Here is an 11,155-nt window from a genome sequence, read left to right on the forward strand (position 1 = left end):
AGATTTTATATCAATTTGTAGTTTTTAAGTCATTGTAGTAGTAAATGGGCTAAATGTTATTGGTTCTTGTATTCCTCCACCGTATCTAATTTTCAGAGATCAGTCATGTTCCTAAAGACTTAACTTAGTGATTTTATACACTACAATAAACCAGTCTAAGATCTTCATATTCATGAAAGTAATGATCACAATACAGTACGAGTTGGGATTCTTATAGACAGTGTTTTCAGAAGAAGGCATTTCACTGACCAGGTTGGCAAAACAGCTGCCTGTAATCAGGACTATTGCATCTACTATGGCCATTGCAGATATGATCCCTGCCTCAATAACTCCAGATTTGTTAGTTTATATTCCTTCTTTTAGTGGGGTTGTTGCTTGACTAATAGAATTTCTTGACTGCTGAGGAAGCAAGGTTTCAAGATTGGTTTCCTTTATGCTCCTCTGAGAATTTTTTTGTTTTAAAGGGGAAAATAGGAAATAGCTAATTATTTTTAAATTAGATGAAACCTCTATTTCAGTTAATAATGTATAAATTTTAGTAATTAAAGGTAAAATGAACTTTTAGGTCATTATACTCAATGTGATGAAATCCCTCAGAGATGTAGTGACATCTAAGGTCACATGGTTAGAAAGGGGGTGTGTATAACTGCCATGGTTTACTAAACAGCCCACAGCAGAAGAGGCAGTGCTCTGAGTTAAGATCAGAGGAACAAAAAGGAACCAATTGAAAAGCTGCCTCGCAAAGACTATTTTAGGTAGGAGCAGTGAGTGCAAATAATCTGAGATGGGAAAGAGCTTCTTGGCATGAGAGGGCAATATAAGTGCCAGTGTACGTGGACACAGTGAGCAAGAAGAAGACTGGTACAAGACTGTTGGATAGAAGGCCGGGAGAAAGGAAATGAATCAGTAGCACCTTACAGGCCATGAACCATGGACATTGTTGGTTGCCTACCTAACTTTCATTTTCCCCTTGTTGTAGACTAAATGTTGGTATTCCCCCAAAATCCGTATGTTGAAAACTTAACTCCCAAAATGAGATAATATTAGGAGGTGGAGCCTCTGGAAGGTAATTAGGTCATGAGTGTGGAGCCCTCATGAGTGGGTTAGTACCCTTAAAAGAAGAGACCAAGAGAGTGCTTTATTTGTCTGCCTGTCTGTCTGTCTGTCTGTCTCTCTCTCTCTCTAACATGTGAGAATACAAGGAGAGGACAGCTCTCTGTAGACCAAGAAGAGAGCCTTCACCAAAAACCCAAACATGCTGGCACCCTGATCTCACACTTCTAGCCTCCAGAGCTGTGAGAAATAAATGATTGTTGTTTAAGTCACTCAGCCTATAATATTCTGTTACAGCAGCCTGAACTAAGACATCCTTCTTCCGTTTTTCTGATTTTCTGAATCTTACCTATCTTCATGCATTGCCCATATTCTTCAGTGAGAAGCTGATCCCATCTCCAGTGCCATGAATGGGTCCTAGTTGGCTTAGGCCAATCAGCATATTCCAATCCTCTGTTCATAGTCATTTTTGTCAGGGGTGGGCCTGTGACCCAAGACATGCAATTAGGGCAAACCATGGGACACTTGTTCCCTCCTTTTGGACATGAACAAAAAAATTTGTTATCCTGATTGTGTCTGATAGACATTTTGTGAACTATTATTGGGAGAAATTCAACACTGTGGATGGCAGAAGAAAGCAGAAAATGGGACTTTGATGACCTTTTTTAGATGCTCTATTTCTGGATCTTCCTTATGTGAGTCAGTGAATTCCCTTTATCATTTAAGTCAATTTGAACTGGGTTTTCTTTTTTTTCTTTTTTCTTTTTAAACAACACACGTGGTAAGCTGCTCTTTTTTTCTGAATCTTTTTTTTTTAATTTTTAAAATTTATTTATTTATTTATTTATGGCTGTGTTGGGTCTTCGTTTCTGTGCGAGGGCTTTCTCTAGTTGCGGCGAGCGGGGGCCACTCTTCATCGCCGTGCGCGGGCCTCTCATTATCGCGGCCTCTCTTCTTGCGGAGCACAGGCTCCAGACGCGCAGGCTCAGTAATTGTGGCTCACGGGCCTAGCTGTTCCGCGGCATGTGGGATCTTCCCAGACCAGGGCTCGAACCTGTGTCCCCTGCATTGGCAGGCAGACTCTCAACCACTGCGCCACCAGGGAAGCCCCTGAACTGGGTTTTCTTATCTGAACATGCAGAGACATAGTCCACTGGGAAACCATTAAGTGGGTTTATGCCAAGGAGTGGTTTGCCCTTGTTCCATTTTTTTAAAACGTTATTCTAGGTTAAATAATAAAGAAGATTTATTGGCTTACAAAGGAAAAACTGGAGCAAGAAGAATAGTTAAGAAGCAACTGCAGTAGTCTATGTGAAATGTTATAGTGAATAAGTCTAGAGGGTGACATTGGAGGTAGAGGAAAGGTCATTTGCAAAGAAATATATTTCGGTGGTACAGTCAAAAGGACTTGTTGAAGAGTTAGCTGTGGGTAATGAGAAATAGGAATAATCATGGGTGAGTTTTCCAAAGTCATGGGAAGGTTTTGGTTTGAACCATTAAGATGGTGCCATTTACTAACATGGAGTCTGGCACCCAGTGGAGAAATCAGGACTGGAAATAAGATTTGTGAGTCATCAGTTTATCAGTAGGTTTTAAGTAAATAGAATTAGATGAGGTAACTTATGGAGAGATTATAGGTAAAAAGTAAAGGAAGGACTAGGATGGAGCCCTAGTGCTTTCCAAGTTTGGAGGTTGATCAGAGATTTGGGGAGGACGTTAGGGAAGATTGGCCAGGAAGGCAGGTAGAAAACCTACAGTATGGAGAGTTAAAATAACAAAAGTAGGGAAATATTTCAAGAGAGGCATCAGCAGTCTGGAATCCTCCTGAGATTCTGAATAATAGGGAGAGAGGGAAATGTCTGTCTCTTTGAATGTGATGAAAATCTGAGATACTAGAAAGCTCTAAATAATCAAAGATTAATTTTATTATTTATTTAAGACAGATATGTTCTCAAGTCTATGCTTTGAAGATATTTCATGGATCATGAATCATAATTAAGCAGAATATTTGATCAAAGTAATGATTCTAACTCAAGTAACTCTCAGGCCTTATAGGCTCCATCCAACAAAAATAATTTAAAATGATTCCAATTTTTACTTGCACTTCTCAAAGAACATAAATGGATATTCATGTCATAACTCACTTCTCTTAAGTTCCTTTTTTCCCCCCTCTAATTGTCTTAAATTTGCGAGAGCGAGAGCGAGAGTGAGAGCGAAACTGTCTTTCCCTAATATTTTCACTAAATCTCCCCCAGATACTCGTCTGTGGTCCTAGTCCAAGCCATGTCAGGCCACTCTTGCATGACTAGAAAACTCAATTACTGCATTTCTCTGGACCTTCCTTCTGGAAGGAAATACAAGAAGTCGTTTGGAAGTTCTATCTCACTCGTATTGCTTTCTCCTGTGGTGAAAATCAGATGAATCAAATTATCTTCCTTCTTAAATCTAATTTTCCAGTTACCCTGGATGAGAAAGTTTATGGGTCAAACTATTTTGCTTTCGGGGGGAATAGTCATTTAAAGAAGTTTTCCTACTGTGACTCATTTTCAAAAGTCAAAATACCACATTTTAGAGGACCTAAAACATTTACTGCATTTATGAAATTAATTTTCATTCCAGTGGCCAACTCACTTTTCTTTGGTTGCTGCTTTGGAGAAGGTTATGTGTTTTCCATAATGTCATTATCCCATTGAAATCCATCTGTCTCCTTCCCCCTGCAGTGGGGCAACTCGTTCAAGTTCAGCAGGGAAGCCAAATTAATTACCAATCTCCCACCTTTTCAGTAAGTATAGAAAAAACAAAAGCGAAAAAACAGGCCTACAGGGGAGGGACGGGTATGTATACTTGTGCTCTAAAGGTGTAATGTGAAACTCATATTCTGTTAAACCTGTTGAACATTTACTTAAACTTCTTCACCAGTGTGGTTCACATTTACAATAAAAAATGACCATATCATACTGTGGAAAGAAACAACATAAATTACTAGAGAAAGAAGACTAGATAGGCCACACTTTCTGGCTCAAGTTGGGAACCTGACTTGTACCCTTTTATTAGAGCTAAAGTATGCATGTACTTACACATCAAGGGGCTCTCCAAATGGGAGAAATCTAGTAAATCCCCAACAGACCTCACTACACGTCTGCCTTCCATCCTCTTCCTTTATTGATTGGGGCAGGTTTTAAGCAGAAGAGAAAGGAACGATAGGACCCATGGTTCATTCCCCTACCTCCTACAGCAGTTTAAATGCTGAGGTGTCCTAAAACTTCGGATATACTTTGGAAACTAAGCTGAGGAATGTTTTCTTATTCATTCTGGTCCAGTGCAAATATTTGTCTATTGAGAAATATATAATACATTAGACTTGTAAACCCACCATCTGCCTAAAATGAGCCAACACCCACCTGTAAGGAGGCGGATACAGGCTGGTATCCTGTTCCTCCAGCTCCTAAGTGAAGGCTGCTGACGTTATGCAGCCCGGGTTTGTTTGAGCTGCCCCATGCCAAGATGGTCTGATCAGATTCCAAAGGGTGTGGACGTTTGTCACAGCCCATAAGGATTACTTTCAGGTTCTGTTAGAGAAAACTTTTTGCAGTAATGGGGTCAAACGGAGGCTAAAAAATACCGTCAGCTTTGGACATGTGGGTGCATTTGTGAATTCTTCAGAGCAATGATCTAGTGCAAGGGATGAAATAAATCAATCAATCACCTCCTGTTCTGCCATGGTAGCAACAGGTGTGATGGTCCACATTAGCTGAGAGAGAAAGAGATTGTCATTGGTGGAGAGTATGATAGCAAGGAAAGGATACTCTGCTCCCAGTGCTTTGTCTTTTTAAATGACCAGAAGTCCTATTTTAACTGACAGACGTTTGGCTGACCCTTGACCTTCGAGTTCTCCCTGAAAAGGTTGCTCTCACTACTTAACAATAAGCTTATAAAATCTGGAGAATGAATTTGTAGTGGAGCGGTGTTCCTTGAAGCAGCTGCCATTGCTTTGTTTTTTTAGTTTTGTTTTATTGTTTTTGCATACCCTTTTTTACTGAAGTGTAATTGATTTACAGTATCATGTTAGTTTCAGGTGTACAGCACAGTGCCATTGCTTTTTAAAGAAGCTCCCCCAGAGAACAAGAATTTCAGGATGGTCACATCACATAAAGTGTTCCCCTGAAGGGCTTGCCTCTGAGATTGCCCTTCTTTGGAAAGACTCTAATACACAATGGATACAGAAAGATGACTAATTATTATATTTTAGGGCTTGAAAGTTTTGAAACAAACTACCACATAATTTTTACAAAGGTTTTAGAGTGGTATTAACATGGCTGACCTAAGAAACATGATTGTCTAAGACTCCTGTGTGATTTATACAAGTTATTTGCCAAATATAGGCATGAAAGCAAATCAAGCTACATAACTTGCTCTTTTGGGGTGTGTTGCTTTACTCTGCATTTTTTCTTAGGATACCAAAAAGTTTATGGTTAGTGTAAATAAAATTCCTAAATGCCGCTTAGGATTAATAAAGTCAGAAGAGAGTAGCTTCAATATGGTTACCAGGTTTTAGGTAGACAGAACAGGTAGTCTTAAGGGGTAGTTGAAAGCCCATTAATTGTTAGAACCTGGAGGCACTAAAGCTTCAATAGATAGCTTCAGCTTTCCATCGTTAAGGATGGGAACACAGGTGGAAGTACTAATCACAAATACCTTACAGAGGAGAGCAAGAGTCACTGATGTAAGAATTTACCTAGAGCTGGTCCGGCAAGAGGGGCTCTGCGTAGTGGATGATTTCAAGAGGGCAATGTGTAACCCGAAAAGAGGTCTTTAAGAATGTGAAGAATTCTGCCAAAGGTAAGCTGTCCTCTTGGAAGTTTTCCTATGGGTACAGCGTATAGCGTGATAAAGTAGGAATAGTGGGTCGCTTAGATTCGTGATTGTTATTGAGGAGGTGTGTTTGGGATTTGAAATCACACTGTCCTGTCCCTCTTCCCTTGGTTCCCTGGATGCTTATGTTGAGATTCAGTTGCAGAGTCACCAAAAGCTGGTAGAAGCTTGTCCTTTGGTTTGTTGGGGGTGGAGGCTCAAAGCCAAGAATGGCAGGACCGCGTACAGTCTTTCTTTAAAATGTTAATTAGAATCAATGTGAACTGCCCTTCCTTTATAAAGGACATACTCTACATGTTTTCAGTTATTGCACACTGTCAGTTTTAATTAAATCATATATTTTTTTACAACATACAGATCCAAAGCAGAATTATATGGTGGTAAAACGTGTTGACCCTGGAGCCAAACTTGCTGGGTTTGAGCACTGGCTCTGCTAGTTAGCTATGTGACTTTTTTTTTTTTTCTTTTTTCTCTTTTTATCAAGTTATTGCACATCTTCAGGCCCCAGCTAATCTTAAGTAAAATGAGGGTCACGGTATTTCACATTTGTGGTGAGGTATTAATAAGATAATCTCTGCAAGGACCTCAGCTCTGTGTCTGGAACATAGAAAGAGTTCAGTATGTTTGCTTTAATAATAACGAAAAATACTGAGTATAATAACTCTTTCTCTAGGTATGACTTTTGTTTCTGCATTAAAACCACAGTGTTAGATGTTGATATTTCATAAACCTAACTTAACCGATTATATACAGCTCTGAGTACTAAAATAACATTTAATTTGGCAGAAATTTGTTTGGAGGGTAGACTAGAGCCAGACAAACTTGTTGTGAAAAATGATTCTTCAATTCTAGCAGGCCTTCTTTTTAAGTGTGTGATGAGAAGTTTTGGTGTTTCCTTACCTACCATGGGAATCACGCAAACTGGGGATGGGAGAGGGGAAAGCATCTCGATTGGTTTTCTAGGGCTGTCTAACAAAGTACCACACACAGGCTAGCTTAAACAACAGAAATTTATTGTTTCACAGTTGTGGAGGCTGGAAGTCTGAGATCCAAGTGTTGGCAAGACTGGTTCCTTCTGATTGCTGTGAAGGACAATCTGTTCACGTCTCTCATCTGGTTTCTTGTGGTTTGCTGGTAACTTGTGGCATTCCTTGGCTTCTGTAGCATCTCCAGATCTCTGTCTTCATCTTCACAGGATCTTCTGTCTTTGTGCATATCTCTGTGTCCAAATTTCCCCTTTTTATAAAGATGCCAGTCATATTGGATTAGGGGCCCACCCTATTCCAGTCTGACCTCATCTTAACTTAATGAATGATACCTTCAGTGACTCTATTTCCAAATGAGGTCACATTCTGAATTACTGGGGGATTTAGGACTTCAACCTATGAATTTTGGGGGGAACATAATTTAACTTGTAACAGCATCCTATCCTTGCACTATAATATACTTCAAGAAGTTGCAGTAGTCAATACTCAGCAAAAATCCAGTTGCCTGATTTCAAAGCTGTGGGCAGTGGATTTATTTCTTCTTTGAAGAAAAGATGTCCGTAAGCTGGTATTCATAAAGTTTATCGCTGCCAACATCGGGGGAGGTACACACTTAATGGCATCGTCCTGTGGGTGGTTGCTGCAATCCTGCATCCCCCCACAGCAGTCACAGCTTATTTTGTGAGGGGGCGGTGTGTGTGTGTGTGTGTGTGTGTGAGAGAGAGAGAGAGAGAGAGAGAGACTGATTTTCAGCTCCCAAGGGCTTTTCACTTCGCTAAAAAACAGACACTGCATAAGAAACAATTTTTGAAAACAGAAAAAAAAGCTTATCTTTCTCTACACAGTAAGGATGTTCGTGGATACACAGATTATGTATTAGGCGTCACTTTAAGTGCGGTTGTGTTCTAAGGAGTGCTACTGAGGGCTCTCAAGTGCATCTCTATCAGTCTTTATAGTATGTAATCCTATATGTTAAAGAAGTTTGTCTGAAGCTTGACACAGTATCTTAAGCCTAATCTAAAATTCTCAAAGGCATTACTAAGAAAACCTTGTATACTTTTGTGTTTTAGAGTTAAACCAATGAATGAGAATTTCTGTAGCCCCTGTAATGTGCTTTATTCTCTGTTTCATCATGTGAATTTCCGTAATGGTGGAATACAGTCTCGTTCAAGGCGCATGGGTGCTGCATCCTGTGTGAAGCCCCACTAGGAGTCGGGCCATCTCTTCTCTGCTCCCACATCGTCCTATTACATTATTTCATAAGGAATTGTTTCTCCTCAGTGATCTCTCTTACTGCTAAATTATGAACTCCTCTCGAGAACAAAACAGCCTTATGTATATCGAATTTATCTTTGGATCTATAATATCAAACACCGTGTCTGGCACAGAGTAGAAGTTAAATTAGGAGAGATTAAATGCTATAAAATAATTGAGGTTATTTTCTGGAACTCAGAAACTGAGAGATTGATTGGAAATATAAAGAAATGTTGCAAAAAAAAAAAAAAAAAAGAAATGTTGCTATTTTAGGCAAAAATTCAGGGGAAAGAGGAGGAGAAGGAGGGGCATCTAGTGCAGTGATTCTAAACTGGGGTGGCCACTATTAGCAAATGAAAGCGCAGGTCACCCAGTTAAAAGTGAATTTCACATAAACAGCAAATACACTTTTTGCATAACTGTGTTCCAAATATTGCATAGGACGTACTTATACTAAAAAAAAAAAAAAGGTTGCTAATCTCTAATTTAAATTCAACTGGATGTTCTTTACTGACAATCCTATTCTAATCTCTTTTTGAATATGTAACACTTTTTTTTTTTAATAGGCTATGAAGAGACATTTGGCACCTTTTTGTATTTGTTTGTTTGTTTGTTTGTTTATTTATGGCTGTGTTGGGTCTTCGTTTCTGTGCGAGTGCTTTCTGTAGTTGTGGCAAGCGGGGCCCACTCTTCATCGCGATGCGCGGGCCTTTCACTATCGCGGCCTCTCTTGTTGCGGAGCACAGGCTCCAGACGCGCAGGCTCAATAGTTGTGGCTCACGGGCTCAGTTGCTCCGCGGCATGTGGGATCTTCCCAGACCAGGGCTCGAACCCGTGTCCCCTGCATTGGCAGGCAGATTCTCAACCAGTGTGCCACCAGGGAAGCCCTGTAACACTTTTATGATTAATTTCTTTTATTGCTGATTTAAAAACATAATATGAATAGACTTTTCACTCTCCCTTCTCATAAAATGTCTATTTAAAACCTCTTCCAGCCAACTCCTACACTATCTTCCCAGAACTGCATAACCACACTCTCCACCCCCGCCCCACCCCCCCACCCCCGCCCCAGCTCTATGTGCCTTCACAGAATCACAGAACACTTTTTTCTGGTGAATATCTAGAATGCCAGGGAATGCTCTCGACACAGTATTTACAACCCACAGAACTCGAGCAAAGCGTCCTTTCGTTTGGCTGCATCACAGAATTTCCTGGCTTCTGATCTCCTGATCTTTTTCTAGCATGTGATTCCAGCAAACTGACCCATTATGCCTAAATTTAAGTTGCAAATATTTCTATGCCCAGAGCCAATTTCCTCTAATTGCATCTTCTGTCTCATATATATATTTTTTAACATCTTTATTGGAGTATAATTGTTTTACAATGGTGTGTTAGTTTCTGCTGTATAACAAAGTGAATCAGCTATACATATACATATATCTCTATATCTCCTCCCTCTTGCATCTCCCTCCCATCCTCCCTATCCCACCCCTCTAGGTGGTCACAAAGCACCGAGCTGATCTCCCTGTGCTATGCGGCTGCTTCCCACTAGCTATCTATTTTACTTTTGGTAGTGTATATATGTCCATGCCACTCTCTCACTTCGTCCCAGCTTCCCCGTCCCCCTCCCCGTGTCCTCAAGTCCATTCTCTATGTCTGCGTCTTTATTCCTGTCCTGCCCCTAGGTTCTTCATTACCATTTTTTTTTTTAGATTCCATATACATGTGTTAGCATACGGTATTTGTTTTTCTCTTTCTGACTTACTTCACTCTGTATGACAGACTCTAGGTCTATCCACCTTACTACAAATAACTCAATTTCATTTCTTTTTATGGCTGAATAATATTCCATTATATATATGTGCCACATCTTCTTTATCCATTCATCTGCTGATGGACACTTAGGTTGCTTCCATGTCCTGGCTATTGTAAATAGTGCTGCAATGAACATTGTGGTACATGACTCTTTTTGAATTCTGGTTTTCTCAGGGTATATACCCAGTAGTGGGATTGCTGGGTCATATGGTAGTTCTATTTTTAGTTTTTTTTTTTTTTTAATCAGTCATCAATTTTATACACATCACTTTATACATTTCAATCCCAATCTCCCAATTCATCACACCACCACCCCACCACCACTTTCCCCCCTTGGTGTCCATACGTTTGTTCTCTACATCTGTGTCTCAATTTCTGCCCTGCAACCCGGTTCATCTGTACCATTTTTCTAGGTTCCACATACATGTGTTAATATACGATATTTGTTTTTCTCTTTCTGACTTACTTCACTCTGTATGACAGTCTCTAGATCCATCCACGTCTCAACAAATGACTCAATTTCGTTCCTTTTTATGGCTGAGTAATATTCCATTGTATATATGTACCACAACTTCTTTATCCATTCGTCTGTTGATGGGCATTTAGGTTGCTTGCATGACCTGGCTATTGTAAATAGTGCTGCAATGAACATTCGGGTGCATGTGTCTTTTTGAATTACGGTTTTCTCTGGGTATATGCCCAGTAGTGGGATTGCTGGGTCATATGGTAGTTCTATTTTTAGTTTTTTAAGGAACCTCCATCCTGTTCTCCATAGTGGCTGTATCAATTTACATTCCCACCAACAGTGCAAGAGGGTTCCCTTTTCTCCACACCCTCTCCAGCATTTGTTGTTTGTAGATTTTCTGATGATGCCCATTCTAACTGGTGTGAGGTGATACCTCATTGTAGTTTTGATTTGCATTTCTCTAATAATTAGTGATGTTGAGCATCTTTCATGTGCTTCGTGGCCTTCTGTATGTCTTCTTTGGAGAAATGCCTATTTAGGTCTTCTGCCCATTTTTGGATTGGGGTGTTTGTTTCTTTAATATTGAGTTGAATGAGCTGTTTATATATTTTGGAGATTAATTCTTTGTCCATTGATTCATTTGCAAATATTTTCTCCCATTCTGAGGGTTGTCTTTTCGTCTTGTTTATGGTTTCCTTTGCTGTGCAAA

This window comes from Balaenoptera musculus, chromosome 9, assembly GCF_009873245.2.
Source record: "Balaenoptera musculus isolate JJ_BM4_2016_0621 chromosome 9, mBalMus1.pri.v3, whole genome shotgun sequence".
Taxonomy (NCBI): domain Eukaryota; kingdom Metazoa; phylum Chordata; class Mammalia; order Artiodactyla; family Balaenopteridae; genus Balaenoptera; species Balaenoptera musculus.